Here is a 16,882-nt window from a genome sequence, read left to right on the forward strand (position 1 = left end):
AGCCTGCAAGGAACAGTGATATCTGGTCCTGGATCTCTCTCTTCAGCTTCATCTTATGCCACTTTCCCCATCTGTAAATATACTCCAGCAAGCTACCATACAGATAGTCTCTCAGTTCCTCAAAAATTCCTTTCCTTTCTTTCCATCTCAGGCCTTGGCACCTGCTACTCCTGGCTTGGGATGTTCCTTCTCCCATTCTTCAAGTGACTAGATTCTTCTTATCTTTTAGGTCAGAGTTCAAATGTCAGCATCTCAGAAAGGTTTTCCTCTATAAACCATCCCTTCCTCAAACAAAAAAACTGTTCTCTAAAGGGAACCCTCCTACATTGCTGGTGGGAATGCAGTTTGGTGCAGCCGCTGTGGAACAGTATGGAGATCCCTCAAAAGACTAGGAATAGACTTACCATATGACCCAAGAATCCCGCTCCTGGGCTTATATCCAGAAGGAACCCTACTTCAGGATGACACCTGCACCCCAATGTTCATAGCAGCACTATTTATAATAGCCAAGACATGGAAATAGCCTAAATGTCCATCAACAGATGACTGGATAAAGAAGATGTGGTATATACTATTCAGCCATAAAAATCGACAACATAACGCCATTTGCAGCAACATGGATGTCCCTGGAGAATGTCATTCTAAGTGAAGTAAGCCAGAAAGAGAAAGAAAAATACCATATGAGATCGCTCATATGTGGAATCTAAAAAAAAAAAAAAGAGAGAGAGAACATAAATACAAAACAGAAACAGACTCATAGACAGAATACAAACTTGCGGTTGCCAAGGTGGGGGTGGGTGGGAAGGGACAGAATGGGAGTTCAAAATTTGTAGATACCGACAGGCATATGTAGAATACATAACCAAGATTATACGGTATAGCAAAGGGAAATATATACAAGATCTTGTGGTGGCTCACAGCGAAAAAAAAAAAGTGATAATGAATATATGTATGTTCATGTATAACTGAAAAATTGTGCTCTACACTGGAATTTGACACATTGTAAAATGACTATTTTTCAATAAAGTTTAAAAATAATATAAATAAATAGATGAATCAAAAAAAAACTTCTCTATTTTAGCCTCTTGTATTTCTTTTTTTGTAACAGTTTTCTTCCTCTGGCAATATTTTATTTATTTGTCAATTGATATTCTATCTGTTGATATTCTATCTGTCTCTACCACTGGAATAAAAGCTACATAAGCATACGGACTATACCTGTCACACTCTTTGCTATACCACCACCATTGGCACAGAGCTGGGCTTGAAGCTAGCACCAAATGTGTGCCAGTCTTTGTTCTAAGCACTGGGAATACAGCAGTGAACAAGACAAAATCCTTCCCCTCATGGAGCTGACACTCTACTGGTTTATTTAGATAATAAGGTAAGAAAGTTACATAATATATTCAAACTTGAAAAGTGCTATGGAGAAAAATAAAGCAGGGAAGGATATGATGGGAATGATGGGAGTAGAAAGCAATATGATGGGAACAGAAAGCAACAGGGGGAGAGCAGCCGGAGATGAGGTCAGAGAAGGAATGAGGAGAGCTACTGGAGCATTCTGGGTAGAGAGGGAAGTCACATGAGCTGAACTGTTTTTTAAAGAGATCACTCTGGCTGCTATGTTAAGAACACAGTATGAGAGGGAGGTAAAAGTGGAAGCAAGGAGCCCAAGTTGGAGACTATTACACAGCAATAACCCAGGTAAGAGGTGACGGGGTCCTGGCAGAGACAGTGGCGCACGGCAAGACTCTGGATTTATTTTGAAGATAGAGCCTATAGGATTTGCTGACAGACTAAATTTGGTCTATGAGTGAAAGAAACATATCAAGGGTAACTCTAAGTCTGACCTCACCAAGTGGAAGAAATGAATTGCTATTTGCTAAGACAGAAAAGATGGTGTAGGAGTAGTAGGTTTAGAAAGTATACCAAGAGTTCAGTTATGGCCATCCAGAATTTGAGATATCTAGTTGACATCCAAGTGGAAATGTGGAATATGTAACTGAATATAGAATACAGAGGTCTAGGTGTAAGATACAATTGGGGGAGTTATTAGTGTGTGTGTATATGTGTGTGAATGTATTTTTGTATACAGAACTGAATAAAATCACCAAGGGGTAAGTAAACAAAGAGAGAAGTCCAAGGCCTGAGCTATTTGATACTACAACATTTAGAGAAAAAAGATGAGAAGGAAAGAGCTGGTGTGACTGAAAGGAATAAGCAGTGAGGCTGAAGGGAGATCAGGAGAGTGGTGTCCTCAAAGCAAAGCGAAGAAAGTGGTTCCAGAACCAGAAAGATCAACTCTGTCAAGTAAGATGAGGACTGAGAATTGGCCACTGGACTTAACGTCAAGAGCGCTTGTCACACTGATTAGAACAGTTTCAGTGGATTTATAGAGAAAGGCTCACTAGCATGAATTTAAAGAGAAAATGGGAAGAAAAGCAGAGATACAGTACAGACAATTCTTTCAATGAGTTTTACTAAAAACAACCAAGAGATAGAGGAGTTGAAGTGGAATAGTTTTTTTGTTTTGTTTTTAAAGGTAAGAGAAATTACAGTATGACTGCATGCTTATAAGAATGATCCAGTAAAAATGTTAAACTTAATGATGGAGAGAAAGAAATGCAGTAGCAAAGTCCTTCAGCAGATGAGAGGAGATGCAATCTAGCGAACAAATGGAAGAGTTGAACTGAGAAAATAACAAAGACAATTCATCTACAGTTACCAGAGAGGAAGAAAAAGACGTCGGCAGGTGGGAAGATGTCATTGTGAAAGGATATAGAGAGAAATGCCTCATTAAGTGGACGACAGGGGTTGGCAAACTACAGTCAACAGTCTGTGGGCCAATTCTGGCCTGCTGCCTGTTTTTATAAATTGTTTCATTGGAACACAGCCACGTACATTCATTTACATATTATCTATGGCTGCTTTGGTGTTATAACAGCACCTGATAGCTGCAACAGAAACTATATGGCCCACAAAGCCTAAAATATATACTACCTGTCCACTTAACAGCAAAAATTTGCCAACCCTGGTATATCGGAATACTCCAACTGTTAACTCTGAGTTGAGGACCAGATAACTGGCTATGAAGAAAGAAGATAAGCGAAGACTTATGAAACAATAGCATTTAATGAGAGAATGATACATTAACTTTTCCATCATTCCTAATATCTGGAGTTCAAAACAAATATTCTACGAGTAATCAAACATTAACTTCACTCCTTATCTCTTTTAAAATGTTTTTTTTAAAACTATTGCTACACTAGTTTTAAATTGGCTTTATCTCTAGGCAGGGGTTATGGTTTTGCTACTGTACTAAGGGATCTCTCAGAAAGGGGGAGGTAAGAATAAACTAATTACATATAAAACACAGAACAGCACTGCAGGTTAATTACTTTTTTTTTAATTTCAAGGCAGATGGGTGGATATTAGCAGCAAGATCTTTTCCACAAATAAATTTACACTACTTGATTATACTTATTTTATATCTTCACATCACAAAAATGGCATCACACTGAAAGAAATATAAACATTTCACTCAAAGAAATCTCTACCTCAGTAGAAAGAAGTGAAATTTCTGCCTGGCTTTCCAAATGCCTCTTACACAGATTTACCTAAAACAGCCAACCTTACTTCCCATTCTCTCTCACTCCCCCAAAATATAAATTGTTACAATCAAACCAATCTCCTCCCCATCTTGGATTAGTCCTTGATCATTTTGAGCTCCATCCTTTCTTAAATTATTCTTTATGCCTATCAAAACCCAATTCATAAATCAAAATCTATCTGAAGTTATACCTCCTTCAAGAAACCTAGTTCCTAGACTGGGCCAACCCTCACTAATTTCCTTCCTATCAGAATTCAGACTTAAAATCCATACTATACAATTGTGCATTCATTTGTCTATTTTAGCTGTTTGTGTTGTGTTTCATGTACATGAATCTGGATTCCTTAACTAAACTTTAAGCACTCTGAAGACAAAGAACTCCTCCTATTCTTACATATTACTAAAATGTTAAGTACAGCACTGATTATCCTCAGCACACGCTTGTTGATCTGTATAACCTAAGTATATAAAAATGTGCTGTATTAGAGAAAGTCTACCATCCATTCAGCCTAGTATGTCTAATCCATGACTATACAGGCAGTTGCACAATACTTATGTATACTATTATGTACTCAATAAATATGTATAGGTTGAATGAAGGAAAGAAGAAATACATGTATAACGAATGAATGCATAAATGAATGAATAAGGGGTATCATTTACAAGGTAGAGGAAAAGGGCAAATTGTGGATGAATGTGAATGACCAGCCTGAAGCTACAGATCTTAAATTCATAAGGGCCACATATTCATCAGAATGTTTTCTGTTGCAATCCAATTCAAACTAATTTATACATGGAATTTTGACCCAAAGGACTGGAAGGACACAAGAGTAGCAGACAGAATCAAAGGAAAACCATATTTACCTCATACCATGGTTCCTGGGACTGAAAGCAGCACTCTATCTCCATCTATCTCCCATCTCTATATGGCTTCACTTTCACCTCCTGCAGATGGGGGTCCCATACACGTGGGAAAAGAAGGTCACTAGCATCTTCCCATATTAACAATGTTAGAGAAAAGGGAGCATCTTTCTCCTAACATTCAAACATAAATTTCAAAGAAGGATTCTGATTGGCTCTGCTTGAGTAACAGGCAATCATTGTTGCAGCAGGGATGACTAGGCTTGGGTTGTAAGACTAATAAGATAAGCCACCAATCACTCATAAGAAGGGAGGGATGATTCCCCAAACAGATACTGAGTAGACAAAAACAATACACATACATATATATGCCTGCTACCAGCCACAGCCTCCAACAACCCAGTTTTAATTAGGCATCGGTGCTAATTTCACCATATTTTAGAATTATTTGACTTTCTATAAAGCCAATGTTTGTTTTTAGCTATTACCACTTCTTCAAATGAGACCTATGTGAAACCCACTTAACTTTCCTAAGCTTCAAGTCATACACCTGCATTCCAATATTCTGATATTATTCCATACAGTCATACCAATCAGGATTTTAAAATTTTAGTCAGATTTGACTCACAATTTTTAAGCTAGAATAACCCAAATCATTTTGGTCAGTCACCATGTAACAGCCTTCTGTTTACTTCATTACACTTGAAGCTTTCATTCTTCACCATATTACTTTTTTTTGAGTAGTTTGGCTCAAACAGAATAAAGAAAACTCTAGCACTCAGCATTTACTTTCTCTATTCATGAGCAACACAGTACCCATGTGAATCTCCTATGATAAGAGATCAATGTTATACAGGAAGAAATGATACAGGTAAATGAAAATAAATGATAATCTGGTATTTCAAACTCAATTTTGTTGCTCTCTACTTATCGTAGTTGTTAGACATTAACTTTGAATAAAATTTTAAAATGTGTGCCTTTGTGAAAAATGGCCTGACAAGAAATCCATCTGTCAGTAAAGTCACAGAAGAACAAGGTTGTGATTACTAACATAATTTAAGTTGGTATAGTTCATGTCAGTTATTATAGTAGTTACGTACATATCTTTTTCCTAATTTAGGGTTATATTCCTGGGCGTATATTTGGGGAGAGGAAATACACAATACTGTGATATCCCAAAACCTATCCAACACAACTAGCAAGAGGTACTTGTGTTTCAAGGGTAGATAAGCCATGTTTTTGACCAGGGTACAACATTTTCCACTGAAAGCAAAACTTTCCTTATAATACCACGGATTTGTTGGCAGGTATTTTTCCTTCTTTTTGTTCACACCAAGATATTCAGATGACTATTTCCAGGAAATCAGTCATAACTCTATGGTGATTCCTAAGTCCCTTTTCTGACTCAGAAGTAGGTACCATTAATCACAATACAAATATACATTAGGTAATTTTTCTTTAAGTGCATTACTTTGTGCTTACTACAGCAAAACAGAAATACTCTTCTGGTATTTATATAGCTTCAAAGCATCTTCCTACCATATTTATCTCCATCATTTATTACCCAGAAGCCCTTAGTGCCATCTTTATATTTAGAAGGATGATACAGTTAAAATCATCTTTAGATCTCTAATGAAATATTAAAACACAAACAATGAAACAAAAACTACTTTTTTTGCTTATTTAAAATGAAAACCGATGTGTATTTTATTTTCTTAGGCCAAAAATAAAACTATAACTTTGGAAAACTCATGTATACACAGCTATTTTACTTCGTCCAGTATTAAAACACATTAACTCACTACTTAATATACTATATACTATAGTACTTCAATCTTTACCATACCTCTTTCTTCAAGGAACAAAAGGCACACAATTTAATGCTTGGACAAAGCCAGAATCAGGAACAGTGATCAAAAGAAGAGATGATATCTGGAAATGAAGACCAAGATTTTAAAACTTTGACTGCAAAAACTGTCAGTAAAATGACTTTAAACTTTTGACTCAATTATGCTTCACAGTCAATTTATGTGTATAAATTTAGAAGGAAAAAAAAACACCTCTCTACACTTAGACAAATAGCCTATCATTGATATCCAGTGATAACATGTCATAAATTTACAAAGGTCACAAAACTCAAAGCTTAGAAGAGAACTTAGAATCAATCTAATTCAGTATCTTCTTTTATTACAAGATAGGGAAAGCGAGTCTTGTCCAAAGTCACAAAGCTAGAACTAGAATCTGGATCTGATTCCACTCCAGATACCCTACCACGACAATGCTGCTCACTTCAGACATCTAACACCCCATGAAAACTGCTCACCATGTGAAGTCAATACCCCAAAGAGAATTGAAATACTCACAGCCTATACAGCTGGGATAAAATATAAGAAAAATTTCAACTCTCTTTTCTTCTGCTTACAGTGCTTTGTCAAAAAAAAAATTTTAGCAGAGTAACTGAAGGAAACTAGGCAAGATTCAAGTTATTTTAAAAAAAAAAGAAGTTGTATTAGGTGAAATACGCCACACAATGCTTCAATAAGAACAATTACACACAGAAAAATAGACAATAAAAGTACATTAAAAGGGCACGTTTAAAGTAAAAGTGCAGACTTATGCTAAAACGTATCCCTTCCGGAATGTTCCAACATATAAAACCTTTGGGAACACAGTACACTATACCATTACTAGAGAGGAGAGGATGTTAAGTGCGATGATTAAAATCTCAAGTATTTAAAAGTTTGTACACTATCACTGCACATAGTAGGCATTCCTTGTGGTTGCTGTCCTTTTATCCTTCCAAAAATAACAGGCATAAAACGTTTTTGATATTTATACTTACTTTCGCAGCAAAAATAAAGAAAAATTTGGATGTGCAAGACAGGTTGTTAGATACGTACATTTTACCCCTCTTCACCATTTTGTTCATTTTCTAGACCTGGGACTCATTTATGAAAATTTTAACAAAAATCAACATGGTCTACTATGCTTACCATACTCATGAAATGCTAACACCCTGAAAATGTTAATATACTGCAATGTTTTTACGAATTACAGAAAATTACAGTTTTGCTTAAAGAAAGTGAACCCATTTCTATTGATTTGCAGTTAAACTCTGAAAATGTTAGGGTATCTCACTGAATCAGTTGAAATGGTTTCTATCTGTTCGACTTGAGGACAATAACTTTATAGAGTACACTCAAATCAGACCCCTTCTTGCATTAAAAAAAAAAAAAAATCAACGTCACTGAACGAGGCCTAACACACAGATGCTCAAAGTCAATGAAATTCCTACCCAGATATAGTTTGGTCTTGTTTCATCATTGTGACAACCACACAAAGTTCAACATTATTATGAACTCTTTAAACACTGACTTATTTTTCGAGGGTTTTTTGAAGTTTTGATATCCAAACATAACCAATGCTTGTTTTCGCTAAAATAGCTCTCAAGCACTAAATGCTCCCAAATTTAAAACCAAAACAAAACTGAACCTTAACTTTTGCATTCTGAACCTTAAAGCTACCATAGCTGTTTCTTCGGTTTACTTAAGACATACATTTTACCATACATTCATTCACCCTATATATTTCAATTATCACTACCATCTAGGAAGAGACTGTCTACTTGACAATGAGGCCATCATGTTAAGAACAGCCTCAAAATGTACCCTACAAGTGAGAAAGCCAGTTACAAAGAAATCCATCTGCCACTGGGTGTGGTTGGGGTCTGCACGGAAGAGCGCCCTTGGCCAATTCTGGAGAAAGGAGCGCGCGCCAGAAAGTTGAGCATTTATCTGCAAAAAAAAAAGACCTCCAAAGACCACAGACTGGACCCAAAACGGGGACGCCGTCGAGTCGGGCTGCCGTGGGCCTGCGAACCTACAGCTCGAGGGGTGCGGTCTGAGGGATGCCCATGCAGTCTCCACCAGCCCCGGTACGCGCCGAGTGGGTGGCTTCTAGCGCCGCGCGCCCCGCTCGGTCCCAAACACCGCGCCCGATCCGCCCCTTCCTCCGGGGCTCGGCTGCCCCTCGGGCGCGCGGAGGCACACAGCGCCGCGCTCCCGCTCCAGCTCCTGGGCTGTGGGAGAGTGCGGGGCTCAAAACGCCCCGACGTATAGCAAGCCCAAGCTAACAAGCGGAAGTTAGCTCTAGCAGCTTGCAAGAGCGCCGAGTAAAAGGACCGACTTCTCGAAAAAAAACTTTGCGACAAGTTAGGCGGAAGCGCTGAATGGCCGGGACTATTTAACAGACGCTTCCTACCACAAGAGGCGGAGCCCTGAGGCGGTTCGGAGGACCCTGCAGCCCCCACAAGCTCGCCTTTTGCCCACTAGCTGGCTCTCTAAAAGTCCCGGCATCCTAACAGGTCTAGGCGGTCCCGCTCACGGAGAATACCTGTCGTGGTCCCCATTGCCTGCGAGTCCCTGATGGCGGCCATTATGCTTCCATCCGGGTATTGCCGAAAAGCCGATCGCAGCGCTACCGGGAGCGCTCGCTGCGGCGGAGGGATCCTCGCTGCACCTGAGGCAAGCGGAAGAGGACGGAGGCCGACAGGGTCCGCGCCTCAGCCTGATGAGACTAGGCCACTGAGCTGGGCTCGGCGCTGACCTCTCAAAGTAGCGCGCTGCCCCGTTGCGGGCCACGGCAGTGGCTCGCTCTCCCCCTTGGCTCACCAGCAGCTGGAGAGAGCCTACTGCCAATGGAATGGGAGACACACCTCCACTCTGTGCTCTCCAGAGTAGACACCAGAAGCAGGAACTGTGCTCTTGGCAAACCCTTGCTGACTGGGAATGGTCTCAACCCTGAGATTTTAATCATTTCCGGCTTTGCAAATGGCGTCTCCCCACCCCCTTGCTTTTGACACGCAGGTTTTGGCAACCATTGCAGCCCAGGTCAATGAAGGAAACTGCCACAGGCATCTCTGGAAGATACTGAACTCCAAACATGTACATATTTTAATAACTGATCTGAAAACCATCGTTCCAACAAGGGAGGCTCTCATCCCTAACAAAGGAATCCTCCACATCACACACAGGGCTGGACAAAGAGGTCAATATAATTAAGTTTCTCCCAAAGGCCAGTATGGCTCGTCTTCTAGCCTTTAAAGCATTTCTGAAATTAACCCTCTTAATTGACCTCACTTTTGTATATAAATTACCTTTCTGGAGTTGGGGGGAGCGGGGGTTGTCAAGGCCGAAACGGGGGGTGGGGGTTGGGGGAACGACCCGACTCGGGCGGAGGGATATACCAAAATATTAAGTGGGACTATGATCGAGTTTTTATCTTCAATTTTTTTATGTTCCATATGTTCTTAGAAAGTATATATACCATTTGTGATTAAAAAAAAAAAACTTTGTTTATCGTAAACATTTTTCAGTGTCTTAGAGTATGCTTTTGAAAATGTCCACATATAACCATACACAAGATTTTCTCCCTCTAATAAAAAGTACGCAAAGGAAACCTCACTTTACCTTTAAGGAATTTTCTTATCACTGTCTACTGATTTACACGATTTCCTCCTGGAAAAAGCAAATGAGTGGTCGGCAGTCCACATTAGATGTTCTCATGTATCTTGTACTTGTACGCCTGTATAAAACACACAAAGAGGAATCTTCAACAAATACCGAAAAGAATGCCAGTACGGAATGAGGAACATGTTTACAAAATGGATTTAATATTGCATTAAACATCATCCTCTTCTCTCCAGTCTTGGTTTCCATGTCAGACATGAGCACACATCACAGAGGAAAAAGAGAGGATAGATAATTTTTTTAAAAAATAGCAAAAACAGACGACGATATTTGGAACCGTGAATGGAGTTGCTTATTTTGTGTTTTGATGTAGTTTTGGGGTTTTGTTTTTCAGATTAAGAAGTTGCACCCCCCTCCTCTGCAGTACACACGTTACAACTTTATTCTTGTACTGCATTTCACCTAGAAAATCTTGCAATGTTGTATATATGTTATGAAAAAATTAGTGTGTTTACATCGGACCCGTCTTGTTTCTTTTCTTTTTAATTCCTCCATGTGTATCACCTAGCCTCCGTCCATCTCTCTTGCCCTCCTTTTAGAATGTTAAGTTTAGCACATAAAAGGGAATGAAACAGAAAAGAAGGAAAGACAATAGTTAAAAGAGAAAATACAAAGGAGAGAATATTGAAACATAGCTTAAGAAATGATTCTGGAATATTTTGTACCTCACAAATATAGTTAATATAAAATGGAAATTACATTTCACTCTAGAGATTCACACATTTGGATCATAGATAACACCATACCAATAATAAAGTTATAACAAGCTTACATATGCATTTACAAAAATGTAAGCACACTTTTAGTCATAGGTAGTTTGGTATATCATAAGCATTACATAAATGATAATCATAATTCAAGAATTAAGTGAGAACAATTCTTTTAAAAATAACTTCCTTCTTTTTGCTAATCTCTCAAATCCAGACTCCCTATCCCCAAAACTATCATCAAGTGTAACCAGAATTGGGAAAATAGAGATACCAAGAGCGCGGGTGATCTAGCTGAAAATAGTCACACTTCTTGGTTAAGAAATTATAGGTTAACTGACTACACTTCATTATAAAAAAGAACACACATGAAAAAGAAACAACAAAAAAATATAAGTTGATGACTCTCTTCAGTCTATCAAACAAGCATTAGTTAAATATGAGCTTCAAGTATTATCCTTTCCAATGTCCTCTGCAATGTTTGTCATTTAATATTTATTCAGCAGACATCTTTTTGGACACTTATTATGTATGAGAAACTGTGCAAATGGTAAGACATGATCCCTCATGGAGTCATCAGTTCGATGGGAGATTCTTGAATATCTAAAAGATTTCATGATTCATCAGAACAATTACAAGGGTGGGATTTCAGACACAATGACAGGTGATGAAATATTTTTTTAGGGTAGGCATCCCTGCAGTTTCCTCTCAACCTACACTTCCTAGATGATGGAGAATTTGGACATGTTGCCCTTTTTATTACTTTTTGATTAAAGATATAGTCCCTCTTTCTTAATTCTTTCAGTGGATAGTATATTCAACTGTGAAGAATGTTACCTATGTAAACTATATTGGCCTTACCTAAATGTTTTAGGGTACCTCTCCCTGTCCCCAGTTATATCTAATTCTTTCTAAGAATTTCTGTATCCTGAGGATATGCGAACACACAGCATAGAAAACTCAGGGCCTTAGACAAAATAAAAAGACGGAATTGAATTGAGTGCTTGTTAACTATACTTATTTTAAGAACAAACATGGTACATATATATGTTATATATACTCCTTTGTATACTTTTGCGTATGTATAGTACATTTTATTAAAATTTTTAAATAATTAAGGTATAGGGTTTTCCCTTTCTTTCTTTCTTTTTTTTTTTTTTTGTTGGTGGAGATTAAATACTACCTAAATTAATTTGATATTTTGTGGAAAATTTTTTTTAAAAAGAGCAAACCTAATTTCTGTGAGACCAGTGGCACTGCACCATGTTAATATCACTGAATCACACATAAGAACTTGTAAGGGTAGATTATTATGGCTCATTTATCTAGAGTTCCCAAGTTACAGCCACCTGCAAATTTCTGTAACTCCTCCTCAAAAAAAGAGAAAAAACCAAACCCAAATCCAGATGATTGTTTAGTTGTTTTAAATAAGCATATGCCTTAATACTGCCATATAATGCCTCAGAGGTCTTGAAGTTGTGTTAATGTTGGTGCTCATGTTTTGTTTTGTTTTGTTTTGTTAACATCATTTGTTGGGGAAGTGGGGTGTGTGTGAAGACAGGTCCTTAAAGCATATCCTGGAATGTCAGATGGAATAAATGAGAAATAATTATGAAATTAAAAAGAACCAATAACACTTCATTTAGTTTTTACATGCCTTGTTCCTGCTGGCATTAGAAAACTTCAAGGTGGTGAGGCAACCCTGGAGAGCTATGATAGAAAAGGATTTAAGAATATAATTCAACAATAGGAAGAGCATAATTTGTTCAAGAGGAAAGAATTAAATGCAAAGGCGGAGGAAAAGCTCTATTTTAAAACTTTATAGGTATATATGGAAAGATATCACTTGGAAGCTGAAAACACAGAGGAAAGCATGTGGATGAATATAAAGGTACACAGAAACACAGCTAGAATTGCTATCAGAATAGATTCAGAAAGCCTTAGACAGATGGAGGAGATAAATATAGTATCATAATATAAATTACAACAGTGGCCCAGAGTTCAATAATCATTTTGGAATGCCTGCTAAGTGCCAGAGGGTACAGAGACCTGCCCTTACTTTCAGACACAAGGTTTATCAGTGTTGAATAGAGGGACCATACAACTCAGTTTGCCCTGGAAAGCACTGATTTATACCTGCTCTCCCTAGCTCTCACTCTCAGTCAAAAGTGTCCTAGATTGTTCTAAAATTATATGGTCACTATGAGTGTGTATATGTCCATGAATGACTGAAAAATTGTGCTGAACACTGGAATTTGACACAACATTGTAAAATGATTATAAATCAATAAAAAAATGTTTAAAAAAAAGAAAAATTATATGGTCACTAGTGATAAAGTGAAAGTGCTGGAAATCTTATCTGTTAAGAGCAAATAATATCAGAAGTGTCTGACCTGCCTTGCTCTTGCTCAGAGAAACTAACCAATTCTTTAAGAGGAAGGAAGAAAAAAGAAACAAGAATCATTAGAGTGAATTAGGGCTAATCAACAAAAAGGAAATAGTTGCTCATGATGTGATTGGATGAATGGATTGGCAACAGTGATCAGCAGTGGCTTTGTGGTACCTGTTCTCTCAGCTCCAGGGTTCTTTCACTCATCTCTCCTTAAACTCACACACCAAAGGACACACACTGAAGGACACACACTAACTAGGGCCTAGTTTTCAACCTGACCTAAATACATATTACCCGAAAGAGGAGAACAAGCTCCCAAGACACATGAAAAGAAAAATTCACAAAAAGATATAAAAACCAAAAAACATATACTATCTGAAGAAGAATTATTAGAACAGACAAAGAATTTAAAATAAACATGCTAAATATACCTAAAGAGAAGGGAGATAGTATAGAAAGCAAGAACATGAAATCATTGAAAAAATGTAGAAATATTAAAAGATGGAAGCAAAATTTTCTGTCTTATTTTATCATGGAGAAAAATCTGTTCCAATAAACTTCTTATATTTTATTGGCCAGGACTGAGTAACATACTTGCCTCTAGAACAAAGGAAGTGGCAAAGGAAAACAAAATTGTTGTGACTGATTTAAATCCATCATGAATCACCTGGATTGGGCAAATTGCCACCTGAGCAAAAAAACAGTAGTTAACTAGCAAGGAGGAAGGATAAATAACTTTTGGTTGGCAATTAAAGATGTTTGGCATCTGCTAATATCAAAATGAGAGAGAGAGGAAACCTAGCACTATGGAAAAACAAAAGAGTACCTATGAAGTGTCTTAGCAATTCACAGGAAATACAGAAGAACATATTAAACTGAACCATGGGGATAAAAGCAGCTATGAACTTTGGAAAACTGCACAGAACAAATGACTTGTTTTCTCAACCAAACAACCTGCAAGAAAAAAAAGAGAGAGATTGAAGAGAAATCTATAGAATAAAAGGGACCTTAAAATGCATTTCAATGAATCACTATATGTGGAAGTTAGTAATTTAGATCCTGATTTAAGCAACAGGCAAAACACACTTAGGAGATGTATGAGACAATTGGATACTTGAAGACTGAAAATATTTGATGACATTAAGAAGAGTCATGTTAATTTTTTAGGTGTAATGTATATATTATTATATTTTTTAATTTATCATTTAAAGATACATGCTGAAATATTTAGAGGTGAAACTGATAATGTGTCCAAGATTTACTTCAAAATAAAGAGGCAGAGGTATAGGTGAGGGTATGGATGAAATAAGATTGGCTTTGAATTGATCATTGTTGGCCCCAGAAGATGGGTATAGAAGGAACTGTTATAAAATTCTGCCTACTTTTTGTATATGCATTGCATTTTTACATTTTACACAGTAAAATATTTTTTAAGTTGGTACAAAGGGAAAGAAGGGAAGCTGAAGGGGACTCTATAGTCAAGCCATTTTTCATTTCATTGATTTCCTAACAGTGGAGGAAACCTGAAGGGAAGATGACACCACAGCAGAAAAGGAAGACATTATCTTGAGAGTCAGTTTTGCATTTACTGGATGAATCAACTGAGTAAATGCAACTGAGAGTGAGAAACATCTCCAAAGACCATAGGTCTTCACTTTAATTGATCCTATCACCATTATAGCCAACATTTCTCAAAACCAAGAAACCAGAGATGGGCAAAAGGAACTGGTCCTTAGGTCAAAGGGAACAGATACAGTGGATTTAAACGAGAACAAAAAAAAATGCCCATTTGTAGACTAAAATTACACCACTGCCTTTTTACACTATCCCGCTTGTGAAATGGAAGAAACCAAGGAAAATGCTCATAGAGATTGACATTTAGGGTCTTTCAATAAAACTCTAGGACTCCACAATAAAGCCCACCATATCAATGTTTCAATCAAATAAGCAATCCAATCCATGTTTAAGTGCCTCACCGTTAAATATGAACTTTAGGGACTCAAGGATAGGCAGAAATTTAAGAAAAGCCTCCAAAAATATAGATTGTTTTTTGTAAAAAGAAATATCAGAAACAGAAGAAGTAACTGCGGAGAAAGAGTCAATGCAGCAAGCATAAGAAAGCAAAACAAAAGCACTATAATATCCCCAGACAGATAAGAAAACATATTATATCTACAAAAGAAGAGCAAAAATACTATGAAAAAGCACTGAGGTCAAGAAAGCACTCCTGAAAATTAAAAGTATGCTCTTAAATATTTAATAAATAGTTTTAAAGGTAAACTTGTAAAAAAAAAAAAAAGTCTCCCCAAAATAGGAAAAAATTCAGAATTAAAAAATAGAGACATAAAAAAATTTAAATCTCACATCCAATTAAGAGTTCCAGAAAATAAGAAAAGAAAAATGAGAAGAAATTAAGTAAAAACTATAAGAAAATGTCCCAGAACTGAAGGACATTAATTTCCATACTGAAATTACTCTCTGAATGCCCATCAAAATGACTATACCAAGATATATCATTGTAAAATTCAGAACATCAAGATATAAAAAGTCTAAAATCTTTCGAAGAGAAAAAATAGGTCACATGCAAAAGACTGTGAATAAAATAGAATTAGATTTCTCAAAGATAATACAAATGGCCAGACAAAAATGAAGTAATACTTTCAAATTTAAGTACTTCCAAAAATTTTTTTCCAACATAGGGTTCTACAACAACATAAGGTTCTATCAATTAAACATGAGAGTAAAATCAAGACATTTTCACAAAGGGAAGTTCTCCAAAATTTACCTCTCTTGCACTCCTTCCCAAACAGGTAAAAATGCTTCAGTGAAATAAGGGAGTAAACCAAGAAAGAGGAAGACACGGAAACCAGGGCATAAGAGATATAAGTCAGGAGAAAGAACAAGAAAATCCTAGTGTAATAGTAAAAGAAAGTCCCAGGAACCAAACAAAATCATCCACTGTCTCTATGGGGGAACTGTAATAGCCTCAATTTACCCTGGAACAGAAGGCCTGTAATCTATAATATGAAATCTTATTCAATCCCACAGGGCTAGAATAGGCTGAAAAAGATGGGTTCAGAAATAACTAGACAGGGAAGAGTGGGCAAAGAGAAAGAGAGAGAGAACAGAAACAAAAAATGAACTTCCCACTGAAGTAAATTCCAAACCCCATAAAATAATTTAACGCTATGAACGTAGCCTAGAAGATTAAACTTCAGAACATAAATTCACTCTGGAAGAAAATGAACTGCCTCACAAAAGTAAATGAAGAAATGATGTGACTAAAAAGAACAGGCAAAGAATTATGAGGCAGGAAGAAATGAAACACAAATAGACTGATACGTAAAAGGAATCAATTTAAACTACAATTAGAAAATCCTGAAATAGCCATTGAAATAACATGATACCAACTGGATAAGGTCTACAGTGGCTACAATAGAAAAGAGAATAAATGTGAAGATATCCCCGAGGAGTTTACCCCAAAATGTACTAAAGGGAGATATACATATTAAAACATATGAAAGAGTGGTTAATAGAACTGGGGAATAAATTGAGTGTCTCTTAACATACATCTGTTAGAGAAGTACCAAAAATATGCAAGTGTGTTAATGGTGGAAAAGCAGCATTTGAAAAGATAAAAGCTGAGCATTTTTCTGAATTGAAGAAATACAAATCTTTCAGTTTAAAATGTACTACAAACCCTCAGTAAGATAAATAAAAACATATCTGGACACACCATAGTGAAATTTTAAAATATCAAAAGTAAAGAGAAAATCGCTTAAAA

General features: G+C 36.9%; 1 protein-coding gene across 11 annotated transcripts in view; it reads right to left on the bottom strand.

The window, feature by feature from the left end:
• ZNF518A (zinc finger protein 518A) overlaps positions 1-10,045 on the bottom strand; it is a 29,824-nt gene extending 19,779 nt beyond the window's left edge. For 3 of the 11 annotated variants that reach the window (XM_074373844.1, XM_074373838.1, XM_074373839.1), the window contains exons 1-2: positions 8,864-9,571; positions 6,318-6,403 (exon numbers count right to left, since the gene is read on the bottom strand). The gene's annotated coding sequence lies outside the window, so the exon portion shown is untranslated. Of the gene's footprint in view, positions 1-4,474; positions 4,556-6,317; positions 6,404-8,282; positions 8,303-8,350; positions 8,739-8,863; positions 9,572-9,939 lie in introns of those variants that run through there. The other 8 variants (XM_074373846.1, XM_045507552.2, XM_074373845.1 and 5 more) reach the window with 8 other exon arrangements.
• Positions 10,046-16,882: the final 6,837 nt, after the last annotated feature.

This window comes from Camelus bactrianus, chromosome 11 (genome assembly GCF_048773025.1).
Source record: "Camelus bactrianus isolate YW-2024 breed Bactrian camel chromosome 11, ASM4877302v1, whole genome shotgun sequence".
Classification (NCBI taxonomy): domain Eukaryota; kingdom Metazoa; phylum Chordata; class Mammalia; order Artiodactyla; family Camelidae; genus Camelus; species Camelus bactrianus.